Source organism: Musa acuminata, unplaced genomic scaffold (assembly GCF_036884655.1).
Source record: "Musa acuminata AAA Group cultivar baxijiao unplaced genomic scaffold, Cavendish_Baxijiao_AAA HiC_scaffold_553, whole genome shotgun sequence".
Lineage (NCBI taxonomy): Eukaryota > Viridiplantae > Streptophyta > Magnoliopsida > Zingiberales > Musaceae > Musa > Musa acuminata.
This window is the reverse complement of record NW_027020794.1, coordinates 10001-17500: the sequence shown is the minus strand read 5'-3', so window position 1 is coordinate 17500 and position 7500 is coordinate 10001.

The window sequence follows — 7500 nt, the reverse complement described above, 5'->3', positions numbered from 1 at the left end:
ATAGCAGGGACGGTGCTGCCTCACGCTTCGCTCGCTGTTCGCCGCTCGCCGCTCGCTCGCGCAACCTAAAATGGCCAGTTTTGGCCCGTTTTTGGGCTGTTTTGGCCTGTTTTTGGTCCGTTCTTGCGTGGCACGGCGACCGTCGTGAGCGGAGCAAAACGTCAGCCATCTCAGCACCCTGGAACCCCCCGGGTGGCACAGGGCTGGATGGGGCTTTCGTATAGCAGGGACGGTGCTGCCTCTCGCTTCGCTCGCTGTTCGCCGCTCACCGCTCGCTCGCTCAGCCAAAAATGGCCAGTTTTGGCCCGTTTTTGGGCTGTTTTGGCCTGTTTTTGGTCCGTTCTTGCATGGCGCGGTGACCGTCGTGAGCGGAGCAAAACGTCAGCCATCTCAGCACCCTGGAACCCCCCGGGTGGCACAGGGCTGGATGGGGCTTTCGTATAGCAGGGACGGTGCTGCCTCACGCTTCGCTCGCTGTTCGCCGCTCGCCGCTCGCTCGCGCAGCCAAAAATGACCAGTTTTGGCCCGTTTTTGGGCTGTTTTGGCCTGTTTATGGTCCGTTCTTGCGTGGTGCGGTGACCGTCGTGAGCGGAGCAAAACGTCAGCCATCTCAGCACCCTGGAACCCCCCGGGTGGCACAGGGCTGGATGGGGCTTTCGTATATAGCAGGGACGGTGCTGCCTCTCGCTTCGCTCGCTGTCCGCCGCTCGCCGCTCGCTCGCGCAGCCAAAAATGGCCAGTTTTGGCCCGTTTTTGGGCCGTTTTAGCCAGTTTTTGGCCTGTTCTTGCATTGCGCGGTGACCGTCGAGAGCGGAGCAAAACGTCAGCCATCTCAGCACCCTGGAACCCCCCGGGTGGCACAGGGCTGGATGGGGCTTTCGTATAGCAGGGACGGTGCTGCCTCTCGCTTCGCTCGCTGTCCGCCGCTCGCCGCTCGCTCGTGCAGCCAAAAATGGCCAGTTTTGGCCCGTTTTTGGGCCGTTTTGGCCAGTTTTTGGCCTGTTCTTGCATTGCGCGGTGACCGTCGAGAGCGGAGCAAAACGTCAGCCATCTCAGCACCCTGGAACCCCCCGGGTGGCACAGGGCTGGATGGGGCTTTCGTATAGCAGGGACGGTGCTGCCTCTCGCTTCGCTCGCTGTCCGCCGCTCGCCGCTCGCTCGTGCAGCCAAAAATGGCCAGTTTTGGCCCGTTTTTGGGCCGTTTTGGCCAGTTTTTGGCCTGTTCTTGCATTGCGCGGTGACCGTCGAGAGCGGAGCAAAACGTCAGCCATCTCAGCACCCTGGAACCCCCCGGGTGGCACAGGGCTGGATGGGGCTTTCGTATAGCAGGGACGGTGCTGCCTCTCGCTTCGCTCGCTGTCCGCCGCTCGCCGCTCGCTCGTGCAGCCAAAAATGGCCAGTTTTGGCCCGTTTTTGGGCCGTTTTGGCCAGTTTTTGGCCTGTTCTTGCATTGCGCGGTGACCGTCGAGAGCGGAGCAAAACGTCAGCCATCTCAGCACCCTGGAACCCCCCGGGTGGCACAGGGCTGGATGGGGCTTTCGTATAGCAGGGACGGTGCTGCCTCTCGCTTCGCTCGCTGTCCGCCGCTCGCCGCTCGCTCGTGCAGCCAAAAATGGCCAGTTTTGGCCCGTTTTTGGGCCGTTTTGGCCAGTTTTTGGCCTGTTCTTGCATTGCGCGGTGACCGTCGAGAGCGGAGCAAAACGTCAGCCATCTCAGCACCCTGGAACCCCCCGGGTGGCACAGGGCTGGATGGGGCTTTCGTATAGCAGGGACGGTGCTGCCTCTCGCTTCGCTCGCTGTCCGCCGCTCGCCGCTCGCTCGTGCAGCCAAAAATGGCCAGTTTTGGCCCGTTTTTGGGCCGTTTTGGCCAGTTTTTGGCCTGTTCTTGCATTGCGCGGTGACCGTCGAGAGCGGAGCAAAACGTCAGCCATCTCAGCACCCTGGAACCCCCCGGGTGGCACAGGGCTGGATGGGGCTTTCGTATAGCAGGGACGGTGCTGCCTCTCGCTTCGCTCGCTGTCCGCCGCTCGCCGCTCGCTCGTGCAGCCAAAAATGGCCAGTTTTGGCCCGTTTTTGGGCCGTTTTGGCCAGTTTTTGGCCTGTTCTTGCATTGCGCGGTGACCGTCGAGAGCGGAGCAAAACGTCAGCCATCTCAGCACCCTGGAACCCCCCGGGTGGCACAGGGCTGGATGGGGCTTTCGTATAGCAGGGACGGTGCTGCCTCTCGCTTCGCTCGCTGTCCGCCGCTCGCCGCTCGCTCGTGCAGCCAAAAATGGCCAGTTTTGGCCCGTTTTTGGGCCGTTTTGGCCAGTTTTTGGCCTGTTCTTGCATTGCGCGGTGACCGTCGAGAGCGGAGCAAAACGTCAGCCATCTCAGCACCCTGGAACCCCCCGGGTGGCACAGGGCTGGATGGGGCTTTCGTATAGCAGGGACGGTGCTGCCTCTCGCTTCGCTCGCTGTCCGCCGCTCGCCGCTCGCTCGTGCAGCCAAAAATGGCCAGTTTTGGCCCGTTTTTGGGCCGTTTTGGCCAGTTTTTGGCCTGTTCTTGCATTGCGCGGTGACCGTCGAGAGCGGAGCAAAACGTCAGCCATCTCAGCACCCTGGAACCCCCCGGGTGGCACAGGGCTGGATGGGGCTTTCGTATAGCAGGGACGGTGCTGCCTCTCGCTTCGCTCGCTGTCCGCCGCTCGCCGCTCGCTCGTGCAGCCAAAAATGGCCAGTTTTGGCCCGTTTTTGGGCCGTTTTGGCCAGTTTTTGGCCTGTTCTTGCATTGCGCGGTGACCGTCGAGAGCGGAGCAAAACGTCAGCCATCTCAGCACCCTGGAACCCCCCGGGTGGCACAGGGCTGGATGGGGCTTTCGTATAGCAGGGACGGTGCTGCCTCTCGCTTCGCTCGCTGTCCGCCGCTCGCCGCTCGCTCGTGCAGCCAAAAATGGCCAGTTTTGGCCCGTTTTTGGGCCGTTTTGGCCAGTTTTTGGCCTGTTCTTGCATTGCGCGGTGACCGTCGAGAGCGGAGCAAAACGTCAGCCATCTCAGCACCCTGGAACCCCCCGGGTGGCACAGGGCTGGATGGGGCTTTCGTATAGCAGGGACGGTGCTGCCTCTCGCTTCGCTCGCTGTCCGCCGCTCGCCGCTCGCTCGCGCAGCCAAAAATGGCCAGTTTTGGCCCGTTTTTGGGCCGTTTTGGCCAGTTTTTGGCCTGTTCTTGCATTGCGCGGTGACCGTCGAGAGCGGAGCAAAACGTCAGCCATCTCAGCACCCTGGAACCCCCCGGGTGGCACAGGGCTGGATGGGGCTTTCGTATAGCAGGGACGGTGCTGCCTCTCGCTTCGCTCGCTGTCCGCCGCTCGCCGCTCGCTCGTGCAGCCAAAAATGGCCAGTTTTGGCCCGTTTTTGGGCCGTTTTGGCCAGTTTTTGGCCTGTTCTTGCATTGCGCGGTGACCGTCGAGAGCGGAGCAAAACGTCAGCCATCTCAGCACCCTGGAACCCCCCCCGGGTGGCACAGGGCTGGATGGGGCTTTCGTATAGCAGGGACGGTGCTGCCTCTCGCTTCGCTCGCTGTCCGCCGCTCGCCGCTCGCTCGTGCAGCCAAAAATGGCCAGTTTTGGCCCGTTTTTGGGCCGTTTTGGCCAGTTTTTGGCCTGTTCTTGCATTGCGCGGTGACCGTCGAGAGCGGAGCAAAACGTCAGCCATCTCAGCACCCTGGAACCCCCCGGGTGGCACAGGGCTGGATGGGGCTTTCGTATAGCAGGGACGGTGCTGCCTCTCGCTTCGCTCGCTGTCCGCCGCTCGCCGCTCGCTCGTGCAGCCAAAAATGGCCAGTTTTGGCCCGTTTTTGGGCCGTTTTGGCCAGTTTTTGGCCTGTTCTTGCATTGCGCGGTGACCGTCGAGAGCGGAGCAAAACGTCAGCCATCTCAGCACCCTGGAACCCCCCGGGTGGCACAGGGCTGGATGGGGCTTTCGTATAGCAGGGACGGTGCTGCCTCTCGCTTCGCTCGCTGTCCGCCGCTCGCTGCTCGCTCGCGCAGCCAAAAATGGCCAGTTTTGGCCCGTTTTTGGGCCGTTTTGGCCAGTTTTTGGCCTGTTCTTGCATTGCGCGGTGACCGTCGAGAGCGGAGCAAAACGTCAGCCATCTCAGCACCCTGGAACCCCCCGGGTGGCACAGGGCTGGATGGGGCTTTCGTATAGCAGGGACGGTGCTGCCTCTCGCTTCGCTCGCTGTCCGCCGCTCGCCGCTCGCTCGTGCAGCCAAAAATGGCCAGTTTTGGCCCGTTTTTGGGCCGTTTTGGCCAGTTTTTGGCCTGTTCTTGCATTGCGCGGTGACCGTCGAGAGCGGAGCAAAACGTCAGCCATCTCAGCACCCTGGAACCCCCCGGGTGGCACAGGGCTGGATGGGGCTTTCGTATAGCAGGGACGGTGCTGCCTCTCGCTTCGCTCGCTGTCCGCCGCTCGCCGCTCGCTCGTGCAGCCAAAAATGGCCAGTTTTGGCCCGTTTTTGGGCCGTTTTGGCCAGTTTTTGGCCTGTTCTTGCATTGCGCGGTGACCGTCGAGAGCGGAGCAAAACGTCAGCCATCTCAGCACCCTGGAACCCCCCGGGTGGCACAGGGCTGGATGGGGCTTTCGTATAGCAGGGACGGTGCTGCCTCTCGCTTCGCTCGCTGTCCGCCGCTCGCCGCTCGCTCGTGCAGCCAAAAATGGCCAGTTTTGGCCCGTTTTTGGGCCGTTTTGGCCAGTTTTTGGCCTGTTCTTGCATTGCGCGGTGACCGTCGAGAGCGGAGCAAAACGTCAGCCATCTCAGCACCCTGGAACCCCCCGGGTGGCACAGGGCTGGATGGGGCTTTCGTATAGCAGGGACGGTGCTGCCTCTCGCTTCGCTCGCTGTCCGCCGCTCGCCGCTCGCTCGTGCAGCCAAAAATGGCCAGTTTTGGCCCGTTTTTGGGCCGTTTTGGCCAGTTTTTGGCCTGTTCTTGCATTGCGCGGTGACCGTCGAGAGCGGAGCAAAACGTCAGCCATCTCAGCACCCTGGAACCCCCCGGGTGGCACAGGGCTGGATGGGGCTTTCGTATAGCAGGGACGGTGCTGCCTCTCGCTTCGCTCGCTGTCCGCCGCTCGCCGCTCGCTCGTGCAGCCAAAAATGGCCAGTTTTGGCCCGTTTTTGGGCCGTTTTGGCCAGTTTTTGGCCTGTTCTTGCATTGCGCGGTGACCGTCGAGAGCGGAGCAAAACGTCAGCCATCTCAGCACCCTGGAACCCCCCGGGTGGCACAGGGCTGGATGGGGCTTTCGTATAGCAGGGACGGTGCTGCCTCTCGCTTCGCTCGCTGTCCGCCGCTCGCCGCTCGCTCGCGCAGCCAAAAATGGCCAGTTTTGGCCCGTTTTTGGGCCGTTTTGGCCAGTTTTTGGCCTGTTCTTGCATTGCGCGGTGACCGTCGAGAGCGGAGCAAAACGTCAGCCATCTCAGCACCCTGGAACCCCCCGGGTGGCACAGGGCTGGATGGGGCTTTCGTATAGCAGGGACGGTGCTGCCTCTCGCTTCGCTCGCTGTCCGCCGCTCGCCGCTCGCTCGTGCAGCCAAAAATGGCCAGTTTTGGCCCGTTTTTGGGCCGTTTTGGCCAGTTTTTGGCCTGTTCTTGCATTGCGCGGTGACCGTCGAGAGCGGAGCAAAACGTCAGCCATCTCAGCACCCTGGAACCCCCCCCGGGTGGCACAGGGCTGGATGGGGCTTTCGTATAGCAGGGACGGTGCTGCCTCTCGCTTCGCTCGCTGTCCGCCGCTCGCCGCTCGCTCGTGCAGCCAAAAATGGCCAGTTTTGGCCCGTTTTTGGGCCGTTTTGGCCAGTTTTTGGCCTGTTCTTGCATTGCGCGGTGACCGTCGAGAGCGGAGCAAAACGTCAGCCATCTCAGCACCCTGGAACCCCCCGGGTGGCACAGGGCTGGATGGGGCTTTCGTATAGCAGGGACGGTGCTGCCTCTCGCTTCGCTCGCTGTCCGCCGCTCGCCGCTCGCTCGTGCAGCCAAAAATGGCCAGTTTTGGCCCGTTTTTGGGCCGTTTTGGCCAGTTTTTGGCCTGTTCTTGCATTGCGCGGTGACCGTCGAGAGCGGAGCAAAACGTCAGCCATCTCAGCACCCTGGAACCCCCCGGGTGGCACAGGGCTGGATGGGGCTTTCGTATAGCAGGGACGGTGCTGCCTCTCGCTTCGCTCGCTGTCCGCCGCTCGCCGCTCGCTCGCGCAGCCAAAAATGGCCAGTTTTGGCCCGTTTTTGGGCCGTTTTGGCCAGTTTTTGGCCTGTTCTTGCATTGCGCGGTGACCGTCGAGAGCGGAGCAAAACGTCAGCCATCTCAGCACCCTGGAACCCCCCGGGTGGCACAGGGCTGGATGGGGCTTTCGTATAGCAGGGACGGTGCTGCCTCTCGCTTCGCTCGCTGTCCGCCGCTCGCCGCTCGCTCGTGCAGCCAAAAATGGCCAGTTTTGGCCCGTTTTTGGGCCGTTTTGGCCAGTTTTTGGCCTGTTCTTGCATTGCGCGGTGACCGTCGAGAGCGGAGCAAAACGTCAGCCATCTCAGCACCCTGGAACCCCCCGGGTGGCACAGGGCTGGATGGGGCTTTCGTATAGCAGGGACGGTGCTGCCTCTCGCTTCGCTCGCTGTCCGCCGCTCGCCGCTCGCTCGTGCAGCCAAAAATGGCCAGTTTTGGCCCGTTTTTGGGCCGTTTTGGCCAGTTTTTGGCCTGTTCTTGCATTGCGCGGTGACCGTCGAGAGCGGAGCAAAACGTCAGCCATCTCAGCACCCTGGAACCCCCCGGGTGGCACAGGGCTGGATGGGGCTTTCGTATAGCAGGGACGGTGCTGCCTCTCGCTTCGCTCGCTGTCCGCCGCTCGCCGCTCGCTCGTGCAGCCAAAAATGGCCAGTTTTGGCCCGTTTTTGGGCCGTTTTGGCCAGTTTTTGGCCTGTTCTTGCATTGCGCGGTGACCGTCGAGAGCGGAGCAAAACGTCAGCCATCTCAGCACCCTGGAACCCCCCGGGTGGCACAGGGCTGGATGGGGCTTTCGTATAGCAGGGACGGTGCTGCCTCTCGCTTCGCTCGCTGTCCGCCGCTCGCCGCTCGCTCGCGCAGCCAAAAATGGCCAGTTTTGGCCCGTTTTTGGGCCGTTTTGGCCAGTTTTTGGCCTGTTCTTGCATTGCGCGGTGACCGTCGAGAGCGGAGCAAAACGTCAGCCATCTCAGCACCCTGGAACCCCCCGGGTGGCACAGGGCTGGATGGGGCTTTCGTATAGCAGGGACGGTGCTGCCTCTCGCTTCGCTCGCTGTCCGCCGCTCGCCGCTCGCGCAGCCAAAAATGGCCAGTTTTGGCCCGTTTTTGGGCCGTTTTGGCCAGTTTTTGGCCTGTTCTTGCATTGCGCGGTGACCGTCGAGAGCGGAGCAAAACGTCAGCCATCTCAGCACCCTGGAACCCCCCGGGTGGCACAGGGCTGGATGGGGCTTTCGTATAGCAGGGACGGTGCTG